Source organism: Vidua macroura, chromosome 11 (genome assembly GCF_024509145.1).
Source record: "Vidua macroura isolate BioBank_ID:100142 chromosome 11, ASM2450914v1, whole genome shotgun sequence".
NCBI lineage: Eukaryota > Metazoa > Chordata > Aves > Passeriformes > Viduidae > Vidua > Vidua macroura.
Genome location: NC_071581.1, coordinates 10,427,704 through 10,448,984, shown reverse-complemented (window position 1 = coordinate 10,448,984; position 21,281 = coordinate 10,427,704). Strand labels below are relative to the sequence as shown.

Here is a 21,281-nt window from a genome sequence, read left to right as displayed (position 1 = left end):
AAAGCTTTCTGAGTTACTGAGTGACTCGATTAGCGAGCTCTCCAGGGACCCGGGCTCTCTGCGCTGCCATCTGTTTTCAGCTAACTGGTACTGGAGCCTGGATTGTGTTTTGTAGTCCAGTAAGAATTTTGTGTTGCTTAAAGCAGAGGCGCTGCAGTGCTCTCAGGGTTGAGATCAGGTCTAATTTCTCTCCCTCTGTTTCTTAAAAGGAACCTAGAAAATCATGAAAATATGATTTATAGTAATTTTGCTCTCATTGGTTTAAGCAGAATTACAAAAAAATGTGTATTCTAGAAATTCATACATTACTTTTGCTTTGGTATGGCTCGCTGAATGTAAATGGTGGCCTCTTATTTTCTTAAGAGTGTATGAGTCCAGCTTGTTATAGTTTTGCCTAGTTAGTTTATACCAGTTTTGCCAGTGTAAAAACCAGAAGAAACACAATACTAGTGGTGGTTGGAATTATGTCTTCCATGTGGGAAGGCAGAACACCTCAGTGGTGTTCTGGCTCTTGACAAAGACTATAGCAGATATTAGCTTTGGAGTTTCACTGAATCAAAGACTGAAGTATGGGAAGTAGATGTTTTCTTCCTTTATACAACTGTACTCTTGCAGTTTGTAGAACCTTAAATTAATCAGACCCCAGGAAGCGGGATGCTGCTCTGAAAAAGTGAGTTCTCTGCATAGCTCTTGGGGATTTCTAGCATCCTGAAAGGATCAGAAAATTATTATTTGCATTAAGCTATTTATATTTATGTGAGCTTGCTGATGTGCAGATCCCCTCTGGTCTTTTACGTTGCTCCAGCTATTAGGTTTATATCTGAACAGATACAGATATCATAAAGCTAGTTTTTATTCAAACTTCAATGATTTGTGACACTTAGAGGCTGAACCTACATCAGGAAAAAAAAATCCAAGATCTGTAACTCTTGAGATACTTAAGTAAATTATAATTCCTTTATTGTTTCTAATGTAAAACTTCTTGGACTGTTAAAAATGTTTGGGATTTTTTTCCCCAAATAGCTTTTACTGTCTACTGTACAACTCTGTTGACTAGCCAAGATAAATGAGGCAAGACAATGCAACTGTCACTGCACTACAGCTATGACTTAAATAAACAGTTTCTTAGGGTTAGTGCATCTGTTAGTAACCCTTGATATCTTTTTCTGCCAACACGTGTGAAGCCTGAAAATTAACAGCCTAAGCAAAAGGGCTGGGTGTACACTTGGATTGCTTCACAAGGCAGAGGTGGTTGGAAGAATCGTGCTTTGTCAGTTTAGAGTGCTGTCTCAAGTATCTCTTCTCAAGGTGCAAGGAATGCATCTTTCTGAGTTTAGCATCTTTGGTATCTATTTCTGATTCTCACAGCTGTACTTGGAGCATGATGTGAGAGCATCTGTTGGCAGCATCTGCTATCAGAGATAATTAGGATGGGTCACTTGTTTCTTAGTTTGCTTTTCCAGCCGTCTGCATTTTTTAGTTTACATATCCTTTCTCATACTCATTTTTCTCTGAACAATCCCTCCCTCTTGAGGCAATATGTTACTTCAGAGATTCTGTGGTAATGTTTAAGACTGTTACATATTCAGTCTTTTTGCATTTACTAATCCTGTATTTTTATAAATCTGTTTACTGTAGTAAGTTTGACAAATATAATCCTAACTTGCATTTAGTGATACAATGATAGTGTTTACATTCTTTATATTCATTTTTTTTGTTGATTTTGGAAGATTACAGCTTAAATCTTATCAAGAGACTCTTGGGGTTTTCTGTAAGAAGATCCATACTCAGGACTTCTTGGTAGAGACAACAACAAAAAAAATCTGATCAGAAAACTCCATCCATTACTTTTTTTTTTTTTTTTTTTGGTAGCAGGCTTATAGAAAATATTTTGAAGTTTATACTAGAAGATGAGCTTCATCAAATAGATGCATATTCTGTAGGAAAGAGAATGCCTTTTTGTTAGACATCTGAACGAAGTCCAGAGGATCACCTCTACACAATGTAAGTATAGTGTAGAAATATGGATTTTGTGTGTGTAGCTTGATGCAATAGAAGATTGATTTTCACTTCTTAGAAGTGTAGTATGAAACTTGTTCTGCCACATTCAACATGAAAAGTTTTGTCTTGAGGTGCTATAAATGGTTTGAATTTTGGTAGACTGTAAAGCTAGTTTGTGTTCCTCTGCTATTTTTCTGCAACTGGAATGAGATTTTGTATAATTTTAGATACTTACAGCAGGTGTGGTAAAACTTCACTGTCGTATTCTATCTAACACTTCAGAAGACAGGCTTCTTTTGTTCAGGATAACTTAATCTCTTATTTAGCTTATTGTTCTTCTTTACACATCTGTCACACAAGAGGCACATCAGTTTCCGGGCTGAGGGCAAGAAATCAAATCACTGCCAGCAATCCAATAAGAATCTGCATTTCTGCTGCTTCAATGACTTACTATTTGTGAATCAGGCCATGACAGTTCTCCTGGAAGGTGACTGAACTTGTAGTGCTGAACTGGCTCTGCATTTACTTACTGTGCTGAATTGGCTTTTACTCAGAAATTAGGCCCAGCCACCTCCAGCCCTCTGATAACTGAGGACCAGCTGGAATGCAAGGGAATTTATTTTCTGCCAAATTTACTTACACTTAGCACAAGAAACTCCCTCATCAGATTCTTGTTCACCTTTTTGTCACTTTTCAAAAATAGGATATGGATTCTTGCTCACTCTTGAACCATATGTGTTCAGCTTTTCCATTTTCTAGTCCTTACCTTACATGCTGAGCCATGTACACTGCTGGCTGGCCAGGATATGCTGAATTTCTTGCTGTATTTCTTGTTGTTTCCAGCCATCATTTTGGGCATTTGTGTGTTCAGCCTGAGATCCTATTCACAGCAGCTGCTGTGAGGGTTGTTTGCATTTAGTTGTCTGCTTGTCTTGTAGGGTTAAAGTTGTTACTACTTCTGCATAACAAGGATTCGCCCCAGCCTAATAAGTGCTTCTTATGAAAAACAAACAAAATAACCACAAGCACACAAATCTGATTATAGCTTTTTTCTCACATAGCTCCATCCTGTACCTGCTTCCAGAAGAGCATATCCTGAAATAACATGGCAATCCCTCTGTTAAGTAAACTTCTCTTGCTTTTCTCTCTGTAGTATTGCTGCTATACCAGAGAAGTGGGAGATAATTTCTCTTGAGATTTTTAGTTAATCGTCTTCTGAGGAAAAACACTGTTTCTAGATAAATACAGAATTTAAATGGATTATTTATATTTAATTATTTGTACTCAGGTTATCAGTACCTTTAAAAAACAAAATCCATTGTTAATGCCCCTATAACTGGCAATCCTGAACCCACTTTCCTGTGGCTTCAATAAACGGTACTATTTATGAACCTGTAATCGTGGAAGTTCTTATTGAATTCAACCAGACCTATAGTGCTGAATTGATTCTAATCAGAAGTCAAGCCTGGTCACACCCAGCCCCTCTGATCTCTGAGGAGCAGCTGGAATGCAAAGGGGTGCTTTTTCTGCTAAATTTCTATTCCCTTAATGCAGAAGTCACTTCTAGCTGCTGATGCTTAATGAAGGCACTTGCTGCTGTACACTTTTCAGTACCTCTTTACTTAAGGGAAAAATGGATGTAGCAAAAGCCTTAGAAGCATCTTGTGTAAGCAGAAAGTTTGGATTAAAATGTCCCACTGTGGCTGCAAATTTTTGCTGTGACTGTTGTGATGTCCGTGTACTTTAGGTTTTATTTAAGCACTGTCAGGAGGAACTGACTGAGCAGCTCTAAGTGTGTTATAAGGCATTCAGTAATTTAGACAAACCCAAAGAAGGAAATCTGACCTTTTCACATCTCCCTAGAGTTTGTTAATGAAGAGTGGTGAAGGAAAAATAGTACATCATTTCTAGTTGATATGGCACTCTTTACAAAACAAATGTAGTGTGAAAATCTATTAAATATGCTTATTTTATCTGTTTAACACTTTGGATTAGTCTAGCTTTTAAAATTCACTTCTGGTAACATATACCTAAACTTATATTCTTACCTTTTCTAGTAGAAATCTTTACAAAATGCACCATACCTTTAAATGAAGGTGAGAGAAACTTATATTTAATAGTATCTAATAATAATAGTGGCTTAGCCAAGTAGTGATGTAGATTCATTATGCAAATTTTGCCTGAATAGAACTATATAAATCTGCTTGTAAATTTGGCCTTTGGTCTGCTGTGTGTAGATTTTGCAGATCCCAAAAAAATTGGAAGGTGGCTTCTGTTGGAGATAGGCAAGCAAGCTCATTTCTGATGACTCCTACATTGGTGTATGTCTATTGTGGGTATGTTTTCAACATGGCTTTAAAAGTATTTATGAAAGTTGTTTTATAGCACAGGTGAAAAATGTTCCTGGTTAGTCTCTAGTATCTGGCTGTGGTCTGGTGGCTTTTCCTAGTTGCACTGCCTTCCCTTGGAGTGAGATTTGAGTCCCAGCATCAAAATGGAAGACAGGTCAGGAGAGAATGCTACAAAAGTAATGTTCTGTGGGTTGGAATAGATTAATGGGCTGCTCTCAGTAGAATAACTCTGAGAAGTTTGTAGCCCAGTTTAACCAGCCATGTTTCTTAGCATTTTTTACATGTCTAACAAATATACTCAGGGAAAATGAAAAGTGAGGGGGGAAACCCCTTGCTTTAAGGAACTGTTTTTATCATTTTTTGCAGCATTGTTAAGCAGTAAAGTAGTGAAACTTGGTGACGTTCTAGTACAGTTTTGTAGTGTGTGCTGTTCCTTAATTGATTTTCCACTTGGCTGCAGATGACTACACCAGGGGTGATTGTAGAAAGAAGCTATACACACAGTTTTACCAACAGATGCAGAAAGAACAAGACACCTTCTGACTGTCATTGCTGCCACCAGCAGTGAGGAAAAGTAGGTTTCTGTTAAAGAGTTTGGCTAATTCTGTTACAGAGATGGTAATTACATAGATAGGTGTAACCCAGTTCAGAAATGTGATCCTGCAAATATGTAGATAATATTTGAAGATCATGCCTATTTAATGTTTCTGGATCACCTTAAAACTTCTAGTTAGTTTTAAAATTTCTTACGCATCTAGGCAATATCTTTTGCAATATTTAATTCCCTTCTTCCTCACTGACTTCCAAATTTGACTTATCCTTCTGATAGTCATATGATTGGAACTACACCAGAGATTCTCTCTTGGTTCATGACATGTTCCACATGTGTAGCAGTACATAATCTATTCAAATGAGAGTTAGAAATTCTCTGCCACTATCACAGTTTAGTGATCTATTGAAATGTTTAGGCACAGGAATCCAGATAGAACTACAGCTGCTTCAGCTGGGTTGGTTAATGTGTCTGAAATGCAAGGATTATATGGGATAATTGGAGCAGGTTGTAAATTGGTTTACATTTTTTTTAGAACTATTAAATAGCAAAGCTGAGAAATTAATTTGTTTTCAGTTGTTTTAAACCAAATATGTGGCTTTATTATGCAGATGAAACACTTTTAGAACTGCTTAAAAAAGTAGGTAAGTAAGTATTCCAATATAAAAAAATTAGTTCTTCCTTGACTATCTACTGTTCCACTCATAATTTCAGGATCAGTGAAAACAAACGTTGTTGGTGAAGCAAATGGAATTTGTGACTTTCATCTCTCCACATTGCTAAGAAATGCAATCTTCCAAGTTAAATGACTAAAATCAAGTTATCAGTAAAATTCTTAAAGGTTAACATTCAGCATCAATCCTCAGAACATATGTATTGTTAATCTTAATTTTTGTGCTATCTTCAGTATTTTTGAAAAAAACCAGGCTACTAACAAAATTACAGTAACATCAATGTAATAGTTCATAACAGACAGTATTCTTTTCAGCTGGATATTTCTCAGTATACTAGGATGATGAGATTAAATCAGATTATAAATATAAATTTTAATATTTTTTCACTCTAGCACTAAAATGTGATCAAGCAGGAATCATTAACTAAAAATCTTCCTCTGATGTGTATTACAGCTTCCTACTATAACAAATACTTTCTTTTCTGCATAGCTTAAAATAGAGGTCACAGATACCTCCCTTTTTGTAGAAGTTGTTTCTGATCAAAGAACACATTGTTCTGTGGGTTTCTCACAGCTCAGCATTGGACTCGGTACTTGTGGCTCCTGGTACATAAAGGATGGCAACAGCACAGCAGTGGGGAGCAGTGACACCGACTTTTAGTTTGATGTAACCAACTTCTCTTTTCTTCAGGAGATTATTCTAGAATCACTTACAGGAACCTGAACATGAGGTGAAAATAACATACCTCACATAAATCAGATCTCACACCTGCACTCCAAGAAGTTAAATGACTGTTTTGTATTCTTGAACAGCTCAACATAGCATTTTCCTCTTGCCCTGTAATCAGACTTCATTATTCTATCTAGAGAAAGTTTAGGCTGTTTGAGAGATGTTGCTTAAAATATTCTCCATTCAGAACTGCAGTTTAAATTTCTTTCAATGCGTTTAAATTTTAAACACAGATTCATTGCACTTCTGGGTAACAGAATTTGACCTAGTTAAAATTAGACAGCTTTGAAATAGTTCACTGAATTAATTTCTAATAATGCATAATACATGTAGTGATTAAATGTCTGTCCTGGATTGCTGCTTACATGGCATAAAATGCACTTAACTCACATATAAGAATTAAATTATAGGAAGTTATACAGTAATTGCCTAATTATAATTTCAGTATCTTGTGTTGATACTATGTAACTAAATAAAAATGCTTTTTAAGATTTATCTCTATTTTTTCCAGAACTTTTTATTGTAAATTTGTAAATTTCATGTATTTTCATGTATCAGGAACAAAAATACAATTTCTCCTGGAGCAAAAGTAACTGCTCTGTTCTTCAGTTAAAAATATTCTGAAATTAAGAAAAAATCTGTACAAATCCTATTATTTTGGGTGTAGATGTTTGTGAAAGACTTTGTGTAGAATGGAGAATCTTTATCTTGTTCATGATCTAAAGTTAAAACTAACCAATAATAATTTGACAGGGGGAAGGAGAACTTACAGCTTTTCATTTATTTTTCAAATTGAGTTCATATACTGGTTCTAAATCAAAACTAACCTCTGCAGCTACAGGAGGGCTGGGTCAATACTGAGCTCTAAACATCTCGCTCTGATATATTGTACAGACTTAACAGGTGTATTTTTCTATCTGTCTGGAGAAGTGCAAAGTCGATGAAAACACCAGTTTGATAAAGCCATCTCTCTCTTCTCTGTAGCACATCATAATGTGCCTGTGCAGGATGCTCTCATAGTTAAAGCTCGTGGGAACAGATCTGCTGAGTTTACCAGGGTTTCACACTAGAAAGATGATCTGGTAGGTGACTGCCTAGCATGGGAGCTGCGAGATGTGCAGTGTGCCTCTGGACATGAGACTTGTTTTTCTTACAAGCAGGAAAATACTTGGATTGGTTGGAGTTGAACCCAGTAAGTGACCCTTGAGCTACCAGATAATTGAAGGTATTAATTTTTTTCCCTCTGAAATACAATTTTGAGCAACTTTTAAATCTGATATAAGCTTGCTTATACATAAGAAGTAATCTGTAAATAGCTAACAGGCACTAGAGATCAAAAGTTTGTGCATAAAATGCTGGCGTGTCTATTAATGGGCATGTGCATCCTGCAGTATGTGCAAATATTCTTCACAAAATTAGGTATGTTCTAAAGACATATACAAATGTCCCTAATGGGGAATTGCTCTCTCACAGGTTACAGTTGCAAAGTGTTTGATCATCTGCTAATGCTGTTGAGGATTTAAGTTGTAATAGCACTGTACACAGAAATGCATTTAAGTTAGTGATATCCATCAAAATAAAATGCAACTCTGGGTTTAACAGGATTCAGTAATATAGTGGCGTATAAACTTATTTTAATTAAAAGTTTAAATTTCAGAAGAATATGTCAAAAAAAGTCCCCACCCGACCACATATGTAAATTACAGACTCGGAATATCAGTGTCATTTTGTCTGTAGAACTACTCCACAGAAAATTCTTGGATGCCCTTGTGATAAGAGGATAGTGAGATTCTTGCAGGCTTCTACTTGTGCTCCTAGTTTCTTTTGAAGAGTTGCTGACCACTTCTGTTTATTTAGACTCAGACTTATTGAACAATCTCATCCTTCAGCTGAAGTTGAATGCCCAGTGTCATGAGGATGTAAGGCCATGGACAGGCACTGCCATCCACACCTTGAACACGCCTTCACCTCCTCTGCTGCCAAGCAGTATTGCTGTCTTAGGCTACTCATCCTTTCCTAAGGTTGAACCTTGACTTGGGTGAAAGGCTGCCAAGGGCTCTTCTTCCAGCACTCTTTCAATTTCGTATTTCAAAGTAATTTGTTCTGTTTCCATGACTGACTTGATCCCTTGCCACAGTACATTTATTCATAGAAGTAGAACAAAACATAGTAGATACTACATGAACTGCAATCAAGTACATGGGTGAGATGTGGAAAAATCTGAACTTGCAAATATTTGGCAGTGATCAAATAATAGTTGAAAGAGTGGAACTCAGCCATGCTATTTTCAGAGCAAATTTTATGTGAAAGAATTGGAGAGTAGGGGAGTATACTATTCTTTATCTAAAAATGAATTCGTTCTAATGCTATAAAAGCATAAGAACATAAAACTCATCTTTCATGTCCTTAGTCTGAAATCAGATTCAGCTACTGTCCTTGCATCTGTTTGAAGTTGGTATGGGTTGAGGTGAACACCTGGCTATTTTAGAATGCTTTTTTCCCTCCCCTGTTGTGAACTTTTCCCATTCCACAAAGCTTTCTTTTTTAGTTACCAAGTTGGTTGCAATTCTTTTGAGTTACTGAAGCTCATGGGGAAACCAGAAGGGCAGCAGAAACAGTGAGGGCGGTTCAGGTTTTAAACATGAATATTCTTGGATGCATAGGATTAGAGTATAATGTTCTGTTTTAAATTAAGTACTCCTTTAATGATTGAAAATTATGGGTAAGTCAGTAGAAAAATATTGTGACATCTGCTTAATTGGATTATTTTCTTTTATTAAATGCTGGTATAAAAAGAAACTACATCTACACTCTTGACAGCTATTGATGGGCAGAGTCTGATTCCTTGGATGAATACTAGGCACAAACTCTATCAAAACTAGTGACCTACATTATGGTCATGGATTAAATCCTTGCTTAGAACCAGCCTCAGATGACATCTGTTTGTCATGAAATAAAATCTGGCTTTAACTTTTCATACCAATTGCACTTCATTTGTCAGTTTGTTTTAACTTGTGTGCAGGTTAACATTAATATCAGAGAGTTTGACTTTGTAGTGTGCTCATGCTATGATTAGCAACACTGCAGGTCAGTGTGCTCTGTAGTTAATACCTATGGGACTGGTAGCTCAGTGCCTGTACATCTTTTAAAGTAGGGCACTGAATGAGAGAGGCCAAGGCGTTTGTAGCTGTTGGGCTGTGGTGCCACTGCTTTGGCTGCCGTGCTCATTGCTATATCTGCTTTCAGTTACCTGTTTTCAGGCATTTCTTAAGCCTGGTGGTTTTAGACCTTCACAGTTAAAGGAGTGTCCTGTACAAACAAAGGTGGATTTTACTGTTTGTTTTAAAGCAGTTGACAATAAAACACAAGAACTATTTCCAAACAGGACTCTCAGATGCAAAGGATAATCCTTGACCTCTTCTTTTAGCACCTGTTAAAAGGTTTGGACTTCTGGGATGTTCTTGACAACAACCTGCAAAATGGCCACAGCTTGGAGGGACACCTTCCCTTTTGCCACCAGGTGAGTGACAAAAGCCCTGTAGCTGTTTGGTTTAATAACTGTAAATCATTTCTGCTTAGAACCTGATGCTGACAACTGATGTCTGTTCTAGCTGGAGAATTTAATGCCTTCCTTCCTTCCTTCCTTCCTTCCTTCCTTCCTTCCTTCCTTCCTTCCTTCCTTCCTTCCTTCCTTCCTTCCTTCCTTCCTTCCTTCCTTCCTTCCTTCCTTCCTTCCTTCCTTCCTTCCTTCCTTCCTTCCTTCCTTCCTTCCTTCCTTCCTTCCTTCCTTCCTTCCTTCCTTCCTTCCTTCCTTCCTTCCTTCCTTCCTTCCTTCCTTCCTTCCTTCCTTCCTTCCTTCCTTCCTTCCTTCCTTCCTTCCTTCCTTCCTTCCTTCCTTCCTTCCTTCCTTCCTTCCTTCCTTCCTTCCTTCCTTCCTTCCTTCCTTCCTTCCTTCCTTCCTTCCTTCCTTCCTTCCTTCCTTCCTTCCTTCCTTCCTTCCTTCCTTCCTTCCTTCCTTCCTTCCTTCCTTCCTTCCTTCTTCCTTCCTTCCTTCCTTCCTTCCTTCCTTCCTTCCTTCCTTCCTTCCTTCCTTCCTTCCTTCCTTCCTTCCTTCCTTCCTTCCTTCCTTCCTTCCTTCCTTCCTTCCTTCCTTCCTTCCTTCCTTCCTTCCTTCCTTCCTTCCTTCCTTCCTTCCTTCCTTCCTTCCTTCCTTCCTTCCCTTCCTTCCTTCCTTCCTTCCTTCCTTCCTTCCTTCCTTCCTTCCTTCCTTCCTTCCTTCCTTCCTTCCTTCCTTCCTTCCTTCCTTCCTTCCTTCCTTCCTTCCTTCCTTCCTTCCTTCCTTCCTTCCTTCCTTCCTTCCTTCCTTCCTTCCTTCCTTCCTTCCTCTCCTCCCTCCCTCCCTCCCTCCCTCCCTCCCTCCCTCCCTCCCTCCCTCCCTCCCTCCCTCCCTCCCTCCCTCCCTCCCTCCCTCCCTTCCCACCCCTTCCCACCCCTCCCCTTCCCTCCCCTCTCTACCCCATACTCAAAACTCCACCACCATGTGTTTATACTAGAAGGGACTAAATACCTTGTTTTTCATGCCAAGTGTTAAACTTACTAATAAAATTTTGTGAGTCTTTGTGGTCTCTCTGACTTCTCATTCCTATCCAGCCATGGGCATCTATGCAACTGCCTGATTCTTTCCCTTTCAGGGTGGGACACCACAAAAACATGGAACACACAAAAGTGTATATCAAATCATTAAGTTTGATAATACAGTCAAATGAAACATTAAGGTGGCAATTAATCTTCCCCTGATGAAAGAGGGGATTGATTTTTAGATGTAAGCAGATGTGGGGAGGATGACCAAATGCAGAAACTACAACTGCCTTACATTATTTGTTATCTTTTGTCACAGCCATTCATGTTAAACCAGTGCAGCACCAATGGGGAGCTTTAGCTAAGAAGATACTGCTGACAGCACTGAGAATAGTGGAAGTCCTGTAACCACCATCACTCCCTCTGTCATCTGCAAAAAATGAAAAACTTAAGAAGACTTTTCCTTTAAAACAAATGCTCATGAATGTCACTGCTGCACCTTTGTGATTTTAAATTCAAGTTGCAAATAGTCACACAATAAAGTTGTGTGTTTTACACAGTTGCCACCAGTTTCAGCTTGTGTTTGAACTTCATCAGACTATTCAGATTAGAATGGGCAGGTCTCATCAGACCTGGCTTTCTCTGCATGTTGGGTAGGATGGATGGAATTTCTCTTAATTCATGGAAAGCTCCTCAGTCGTTTCTGCATTTTACCTTAGAGAGATGAAGGTGAAGACACTGACCAAGAATTGTTGGTGTGAATTGCTGGTCTGTTAACTGACAGTTTGAAACAGTTTTATATCAGTCTCTTGAATGTTGAATTTGCTTGCGATTGGATATTTTTAATTTTCAACTGCTTTAACTTCTATTATAAGTTGAAATTATAACAGTGGGGAAATTAAAGAAAAAATTGAAATAATTATAAGTAGAAAAGCAGTGAAGTAAAATAATGTGAACTGTCTTAATTTGTAGTTTCATTCCAATCAAATATCAGATTTAAACATTTTTAACATCCATTCTATGAAAATAACAAGTATACTTGGACTTAATACATGCAAAATAAATGGCATATGCTCTGCCAAAATATTTAATATTAAGATTAAAATAGATTAAAAATTATAGATTGAATATAAACAAACATGCCAGCAATGCTTATCTTGAAATTTTATTTGGATTTTTCCAATTCTGAGAGAGACGATTGTTTTCCTACAGAAAAAAGTTTAGAAGTATGTGAAGTATATGTCTAGTTACTGAAAGTAACTTTTGTAATGCATTAAATACATTGTTACCTGCAACCATAACAGGCACAGCACCTTTGCAGAAACGAGTGAAATTTTAAAATGATTGCCATGTCTTTAAAAATGTGAAGCAGCTTTTGCTTGATATTTCTGGTGTGTGACAGCTGTTTTTTCATAATAGTAGGAGAAAATTTCCACTGGTAGTGAATAGCAGAGAACATGACTAGTATGTGTTCCTATCAGTATATCAGAGTTATTAAATTGTTTTGTTCTTTTTGCAAGACAAACTGTCTAATGTCATTACAGTGCATTATGTAGTGCAGTGCTTCACTGTCTAGAAGATTACACAGTGACTTCAGTATTATGTTTTTCTGGTAGTGCTTGCTTGATTTTCTCTATCACAACTCATTGTCAGATGAATTTTCATTATTAAATTTATTCATTCTATGAATTAGATTTCTTTTTTTTTTGCCAAGAAATAATACCAGCTATAAATCTTAATGGAACAAAATTTCTCTGCAGTGCAAACCACAGAAAATAGTCCTGTGCTTGAGAACTAAGTGGTGTCTTTCTGTAAGACCTGCCAATTTATTTTTATCTTGCAGGTTTTTCCATTCATTCATCATTTTCATTAATACATTAACTAAACCCTTAGGAACTACCTGTCAGCCCAGGAGTAAGTAATAATGTAGCTTACTGTTTTTCAAGAATGTAATACCAATTTTGAAGAATGATTTGTGGTAAGTGATAGTGTAATGGTAGTGCCGTCATTGAATAGGTAACTAGCCCTCAAAATTCTTGAACCTCACCTAACTCCTAACTATGAATTTATTTAGCTGTTGGTACTACAATGTCTGAGGGCTGCACACACTTACAAATTGCCCTGCTGGTGTCCATGTGAGATAGGAGATTGCATAGGCTTTCCCAGGGGAACATGGAAGCTTGTTTCAGAGTCTGGAATTGAACTAATTCTCTTGAGCCCCACAGTAGGTCCTTAATCACAAAATCATTCCCCACTTCCCCCAAAGGGATTAAATGTAATAACTTGTATCATTTAAGGGCTTTTCTTTTTTAACACTTGAGGTTGAGGGTTTGAGGTGAACTTTGCTAAAGACTTAGCTGTCATGGTGTAGAATTTCTCTTTCCAGGGGCAGGGAGTGGGAAGTTGAGATGCTGCTCTGGCACACAGGGATTGATCAGGCCCTGCTGGCCCTGCAGTGGCCTCCAGCTCTGAGTGGCACCTTGGTAAACACTAATCCCTCTGTGTCCTGAGGAAGGTGCTAAAACCAAGTATCCCAGAGAAACAGAGTGAAAGATGTACATAGCTGCACTGTGAAGAAATGAAGCGTGTAAAAGGGAAAAGGAATAATATGTTGCCATTTTAGGAGTCAGCTTGGGCCTCTGCTTTCACATATGAACAGGAAATTTAAGGGAGCTAAAAAACACAAAACCAGTTTATATCTACATTTGGACACAGGTGGAGCAATTCTGTGGATGCTTACTTTTCAAGTGAATTAGATTAAAGTTAGTGTTTTGATATGAAATTAGTGTAAAACTAAATTCAGCACACCTGTGCACAAAGGAAATCATGTTTGAAACTTCAGTGATTTAAATACAGGGAAAAAAACCCACACAAACCAACCAAGCTAAACAAACAAACCCAAGCCTTGCAGAATGTTGTCATCTAAGTGAATTGTAATTTATTTTTCTGAGAAAATTTCTGAGCAGCGTATGTACCGCTTTCATTTGTCCTGCTCTTTTCAGATTCTCACAGGTGATCTTAATCACTATTAGGCAAATGAAAATGCTTCGTTTTCCTTCAATTAGGTGTTGGGGTGAGGTATATTCTTTTAAAATTGGTTAAAAAGGCCAGTGTACCTTAAACATTCACAGTGCTGGCAAGTGTGGAAGAAGAAAATATGAAGCACTGTAGAGGTGAGTAAAGAGAAAGAAAAGGTAAACTGAACCATGGACAGTTCCTAAGTCCTCCTGCTCTTTGGAGGAGCTGGCAGTGCTTCCCTTAGGGAAGCAGTGCCCCAGTGGCTGAGGCGCGGTGGGAGGGAGGTGGCACACAGCACTGCCCAGCACGGGAGCATCTCCTCTGCCCAGGAGCGTGAGGGCTCCAGCACAGCCTGCCTTAGACCCCTGCTTGTGGAGAGATCAAATTCCCACTTGGCTGCTTTTGCTGCTGCTTCTTGAGTCACCTGGGAGCTCCTCGAGGTGCCTCTGCTCCTCTCAGAGCCGGCGGCCGTGTGTGGAGTGTGGGGCTGTGAAACAGCTGCCAGGGTGGAGAGCACAAACTATCTCCATTGTCTGTCTTCAAACCTCTGTGTTACACCTGAGGATGGGAACAAACCCGATGTTTGACCAGCATCAGGGCCCACAGGAGGGCTGCTGAGGGCAGGAAATTGCTCTCAACACATCCTTTGATCAATCTGCTGTTTGTTTTCCGAACTGCTTAGCTGGGCAGGAGTCACTTGAGGCCTACATTGCGTTTTACCAAAAAGAAAACATATCAGATGAGATTTTAACCAGAACCCTGCTCCAGTGATCAAGTAGAAAGAGGAATGATAACTTTCATCTATAGTTAAGGCTAAAATATTGCCCAGAGTGCTTGAATTATTGACTCTCTTCATATCGTTGATTTCCACTTCCTTGGGTCTCATGTGGTGATATATTTTAAAGGTACTGTATTTCTCATCTTGCCCTCTTACATCTTTAGCTGGATTTACTTTTCTGACAGAAAACTTGTATTTAAAATATTTTTCAAACACCAGTGGTATTCTGACCTGCTTTTGAACTCAAATATTGTACGTGGAATAAATTAAAATGTTGTTGAACTGTAGTCCTGTGTAGAGGCCTGGTAAAGTTTGAGTAACCAAGGCAGGAGAAAGTGACTTCCTTGTTTAAAACGTGTATTTCAGGGCATAGAACTTTTCTGCAGTGTACCGACATCCTGGCTACATCCCAGCCTGATGCCTGCCCTGGTGCCATGCACTAACATGGCAGAGGCAGGACAAGGAGTGAAGGGAGTGGGAGGCTGCCCATTTCCCCAGCGAGGGCTGTGCTGCGCCTCTGTAGTCAGAGCTGCCAAGGAGGAAAACGGCTCTCACTGCTAGCCCTGCACCGAGAGCCTGGGAATTGAGCACAAATCGTGGAGGGCAAAGAGGCATCTGAAGCCGGTCTCCTGCTGGAGCAGATCAAAGTAACACAGAGAGCCTTGTAGCTGCTGCAGCCCAACCAAGAGGGAGGAACCAGTGCCCTCGCCTTGCCTTTTATTTCCATGGACAAAATGCAGGTGGCATGCTCTCTACCCACTGCAGACTGGGGAAGAAAGTGCACTGCTCCCTTTGCCTGTCTTTTCTTTTATCCTGTTGCCACAGCAGCTGGCAGCTAGTGACAGGCAGGAGAGTGTTGTGCCAGGGGTGGGCAGCTCTCCCACGCCACCTTGAAGGCTGCCTGCTGCTGCAGTGCCAGGAGAAGGACCCTGCTGCAGGTAAGAACTTCTTCATATATTTGTCTAAAGTAATCTTCAAGCTGTGAAAGAAAGCTTCTTGCTTATGCTTGTTGCAAAGCTGCATGTAAAACCTCAGCACAGTTGGTTTAGCTGTTTCTGTGCCTTGTGGTGCCCAGGCACAGTATGAATCCTGGGTGGGCTGTGGGAAAACCTGTCAGCTCAGTCCCCTTCAAACACTCACATGAGCCATGGAATTGAAAAAGAGTTACTGGTCTATGAAGGTGATTTCTCATGTTTTCCAGCTGCAGAGCATGACTGGGAGATTGTGGTAGGGCAGCAGTAAACTGTCATTACTGTCTAAACAGTCTTTGCAACAGATGTGTTGAAAAATACAAATACTGGTTGCCTGAGTGATGAGGGCTGCTGCTTTAGTCTGAGTGCACTGATGACTAAAATAATTTATCATCAAGTTTCCGTCATCTTGCACTGTCTGAGTGCATGATGGAAGCTTGGTGATTAATTATTTTAATGCCTTTAGATACTGTTCTTTTAAGCACTTTGTAATTCTGTGTTCTTTCTCTAACTTTTTTTTTTTTAGTTACCTGTGCTACATAGGGTTGAGCATAAGTTCTTTATTGTGTTTTTAGTTTGCTTTTTTGTTTTAATGAATTTTACTAAAGATGAGAGTGTTCTGTGGGTACCAGGCAAGATGCTGTTTCCTCTTGTGTTAAGAAATTTTCACGTGTGCTTGGTTTTTCTTGGTTTGTGGGCTGAATAAATGGTGTGAGCCTAAGGCTCTTATCCTTTCTTTTGGGCTCACTTGTGTGTTGTAAACTTCCTACTATGTTTGTAAAAGTACATATTTTATTGGGTATTTTCCTCTTTGGTACTTTTTCCTTATAATGCTTTTATAGTGTTTAATGGGGTGTAACACTGTTGGAGAGGTAAGTGGAATGTGTAGAGGGAAAAAAATTCCATTCTCAAGTCTGTTATGAATGAAATTATGTACAGTGTTGGCTTGACAGCACTTAAGCTACTTCGATGTCTTAGCAGCTTCTTAATATCCCTTCAGTGAGAACTAATTGTTCAGAAATGTTCCCTGGCAAATTCTGGCATCAGTAATTATAATTCCTGATTTCCTGGGTAGATCCTAGACTCTAAGTCAGAAACTGAAAACTGTGGAGTTGTGATTCATTTAAGGTAAGTTCAGTGCTGGTTTATGTATCAGGGCTACATTAACAACACTAAAGCTGCAATACCAAGTGTCCAGAAGATGATGAACTGAGTCTCCAGTTCAGTCCCATCCCAGGTGTGAATGATGATGCTGTATTCCCTAGTTATGGTTGTCCTCTGTTGTGTGTGACTATTGTTCACTTATTTGTGCAGGAAGTTTGTCTCAATATATCTGGGGTATTTTAAAATCAAAGCTGCCTTATGTAATAAAGGAAGAGGGTGTTGCCAAAATTGGAAGGCTCCTCATAGATAAAAGTCAGCAACACACTGTATTTTTCTAAGGCTGTGGTAAGCCTGAGAGCTGAAATACCACAAAAAATCATTATGTTCTTCCTGGAGTTCCTTACCTATCACAACATTTCAGTGTAACTTTGGGCAAACCAAGTAAAGTGTCTGTAACTGGATCCTATTTGTGTAAGGATTTCTTTATTTTGAGTACCCAGGTTGGTGTCAATGGATGTCCCAAATCCTCTGACTCTTTTGTCCTCAGTGACAAGGGATGAAGAAAAGTTAGGGGAAACAGGACGCTGTGTCCAGTGTGTATTAAATGCTGGGTGATAATAGAAGGCACTCCTCTAGTTATACTCCCTATAGTAAAAAATCCCAAACTTGGTAATAAATAAAATGATGCTGTGTTCCTTATCAAATAGACAGTCACTCAATTAAGTGGTGCATCTTTATTTAAATATGTAATCTTGTAATCAGAGAATGTGCCATAGATGGGTACATGGGTATTGGAAACACCTTCAACTCGGACACATTCTAACAACTGAGCACTTTGTTCTGCATCTGCAAAGCTTCATGAGGCTTCCTAGGGTATGAAAAGCAAACAGAAGCATCACTGTATTGCTTTATTTAGAGTCAGCATTGCTTTACTGTATGGCTTTGCTTTACTTAGTAGCAATTTCCTGCATATTTCAGTGCAAACCAGCTGTGGAACATTTTAGTGATGTCTGCTTGGGTCCCTCTTCTCTCTGCCTTTTGGAGGGAAGAGTGCTGGATTGTGTAATTTGTGTAAACTAATGAACTGTAGTGAAATAAGACATTGCAGATGGCATGAGTGGAAGTAGAAACTTCTTGGAAATGTCTCTGCTGCCTCTTGTGAGCTACTCTGAAATTGCAACAGGATGTGTACTTGTTTCTCATGAAAGTTGAGGCTTCAAGCCTCTTCATCCTTCACTCTAAGTGTTTAGGCTCTTGGGCTAAATCTTTCTGAGATTCCAGCTAGTGACAGCTGTGTGGAAAGGCTGGAGGCAGGGGCAGGCTGTGGGCAGGCTGAGTTGGTCTATCAGGCCAAGCACAGCCTCTGTGCCATAGATTGGGCTCTTCTAAGTGATGGGACCCTTTTGTGGCAAAACTTTCTAGCAGTAAAACATCAAATTAGTAAATAACCAAGATTTTGCTTCTGGGTGACTCAGTTGGCTAAGTGGACTCAATCAGCGAGCACAGGCACAGGCCAGAGCTGGCTTTTGCACATCCAGCCACAAAAAAACCAAGTTGTGTTTCAGCTGGGAGATGGTGCTTTGCAGCTGCCGCTGTAAGACCGAGTGCTGTACTGAAACACATAAACCCAATCCTTGCATGGCTTTTTCCTCTTTTGGTTCCATTAGCAGAAGGGAGAGCACTTTTACAAGTGCTGTTTAAAGAGGAAAAATACTGGCACTGCCCGTTTTGAGTCCATATTTTAAGGAGAATTTGGAGATACACCAGTATTCTATTAGAGAGCACAGAAATGAGCTATGGCTGTGAAAACAAGCCTCATGCTGTTAAAGTGTTAAGAGACTGATTTTCCCATTAAAAAAAAAAAAAAAAAAAAAAAAAAAAAGTTGTTTGGATATGGTAAGTGTCCAGATACCTCAGCAGAGTAAAGACATCAAATAACTAGGAAGTTCTTTACCCTTCCTGACAATGAAACAATGTGCCGCAAGTTCCAGGGCTGGACCCATTAAATCAGGGACTTCTCTTTTTACTGCTTTTTTTTGTTCTTGTCCTTGTTAGGTCTTGTTGAAACCACTATTGATATGGTGTTTCTCTGATGCTTTTTCCACAGTTTTTAACTTAAAGGAGTTAAGTTCTTTCGAGAAGTCGCCTGGCTGAACGGGCAGAGTGTGTAATGAGATAATCTAACGATGCTGGGCTCAGGACCCTGGCAGTAGCCGGAGGGGTTACCAGTGGCTCCCGTCTGCCCAGCCGGGGCTGTCGCACGTTTCCTTGGCTCGCTGAACGGTTCCTTCAGTGTTTTGTTTTTTTTTTTTCTCCAGCCCCGAGTCTTTCCTTCAAAGGAATGCCACATGGCTGAGTCCTCAAGCAGTGACGTAAGGGGGAAGGGAAGGAGAAAGCTCTTTCCATAAACTGCTCCGCGAATTTTAAGTAGTTCGCACACGAATGTACCTGCGCGCTCTGCTTCCTCTGGCCCCCGGCTCGCAGGGGCCCCGCTACCGGCTCTCCAGCTTTGTGGGAAAGGGCTGTGAGGGTTAGGAAAGCTGGCATTTAAAGCGAGTGGAAGATACGAGTGGGTCGTTAGAACAAGAGGGAAGCTAGAGGGCTGTTCGGACAGTTTTTGATAGGCGTTGCTAGGCGGGAGCAGCGCTCGGCGGGCCCCGCCTTATTTCAGGGCTTTGGCAGAGCCCGGAGATGGAAAGTTGCAGGTTAAGACAAAACCTATAGGAAACCCAGAGACTGCCCGTGCCCGCGGGGCGTGGTGGCTCTGCAGAGCCCACGGGAGCCGCCCCGGGGAGGGGGAAGTGCCCCTGCAGCAGGGCGGAGAGGAGAACCCCGCTCCCTGAGCCTCCTTCCCGGGGCGCTGCCGGCGTCCGCACGGCCCCGGCCCCGTGCCCCCGCGCTGCGCCTGCGCTGCCGCCCGTGCCCGCCAGGGGGCAGCGGCGCACCGGGCAGCGGGCGGGGCGGGGGTGCCCGGCCCGCGCTGGACTCGAGCCGCGGCCCGGGCCTTGCCCGGCTGGAGCGTTCGCAGGGGCCCGGCCATTCCCGGCTGGAGCGTTCGCAGGGGCCCGGCCATTCCCGGCTGGAGCGTTCGCAGGGGGCCCCGGCCATTCCCGGCTGGAGCGTTCGCAGGGGCCCGGCCATTCCCGGCTGGAGCGTTCGCAGGGGGCCCCGGCCATTCCCGGCTGGAGCGTTCGCAGGGGCCCGGCCATTCCCGGCTGGAGCGTTCGCAGGGAACTCGGGCCTTTCCCGGCTGGAACGTTCGCAGGGAACTCGGGCCTTTCCCGGCTGGAACGTTCGCAGGGAACTCGGGCCTTTCCCGGCTGGAACATTCTCAGGGAGCTCGGGCCTTTCCCGGCTGGGATGCCCGCAGGGAGCCCGGCCTTTTCCGGCTGCAGTGCCCTCAGGGAGCCCGCGCCCTGGGGCAGGGCCGGGGCCGCACGGAGCGCGGGCAAGGCAGGCTGAGCGAGACCCGTGCCGCGGGGCGGGGGAGGCGGCCAGCAGCACCCTGGCGCTGCAGGACACATTTGGCTTCTGGAGCCATCGGAAGAGAAAGGAGAGGGGGAAAAGCAAGAAGGGGAATTACAATAATGCGTCTGAGCATTGTTCGGCTCGGTTGGGATGGTTCTCATATAGCTCTGGATGCTTATGTCAGTAAAACATGATGGAAGGGCTGTATTATATGTTTCCCTGCTATCCATCTGTATCAGTACCGTATCCTAGGGTATTTTTAACCATTCAGTATGGAGTGTGCTCTGGCTGAAGATTACAGAAAGAACAGAAAGGAAAAATAGAGCTGCATGACAGAGGACTTCCTTCCCAGGCTGAGGAGTATCCTGCACAGCTCCTTTCCCGTTTCCTGAAAGCATCAATCAGAACAGCTGGGGCTGTGTGTCGGGGGCGCGATGGGAGCAGCTTTGTGCGGCTGCACTCCCAGGCCAGCCCACACTTCGGTACAAGAGGCACAGGAAAGCTCAGCAGTACCGTGAGGCTGAGGAAATCACCAGCCCTCACTTGATCAAACTGGAATTTTGATTTAAAGTTGTTTTATGTGGGGAAAATCAAAGGTGGTCTGTTTCTGCATCTGTGCTCCAACTGTTCTGCCACTGAGAGCTTGTGGAGATGAACTTGGAAGCAGAGGGGCAGAAAGTTGTTTCTGGGTTGCAGTTTCTTTGTTCGGCTTCCTACCTGGAGCATTTATACAAGAACATGTAACAAAATGAAAAACTTGGTTTAAAAGATGGAAATTTCTATTTAAACATTGAATTAGATCTGGGTGAGAAATGGACACTCTTTGTTAGCTACCTCTGAGTTTTAAAAACAAGGAAACAAAACAACCCCAAAATTAGAAACAACCCCTGCCTGTCCCAGATGGGTGACTTCAGTTTTTTAGGGGCAGTGGGAGTGACAAGGCAGATAACCAGGGGCACTCCACCTGCTGTGCAGCGGGCACTGTGCCCACCTAAATGATACAGATAATGTAGAAAATTGTGTGTTGCTTTGATTTGCTATCATAACACATAAATGCAG

At 41.3% G+C, this 21,281-nt stretch overlaps 1 long non-coding RNA gene across 1 annotated transcript; it reads left to right on the top strand.

The window, feature by feature from the left end:
• Positions 1-1,878: 1,878 nt before the first annotated feature.
• On the top strand, positions 1,879-11,787 carry LOC128813054 (uncharacterized). The gene is made up of 3 exons (XR_008438894.1): positions 1,879-2,004; positions 9,733-9,825; positions 11,203-11,787. It is a non-coding gene; the product is annotated as an uncharacterized LOC128813054 (long non-coding RNA).
• Positions 11,788-21,281: the final 9,494 nt, after the last annotated feature.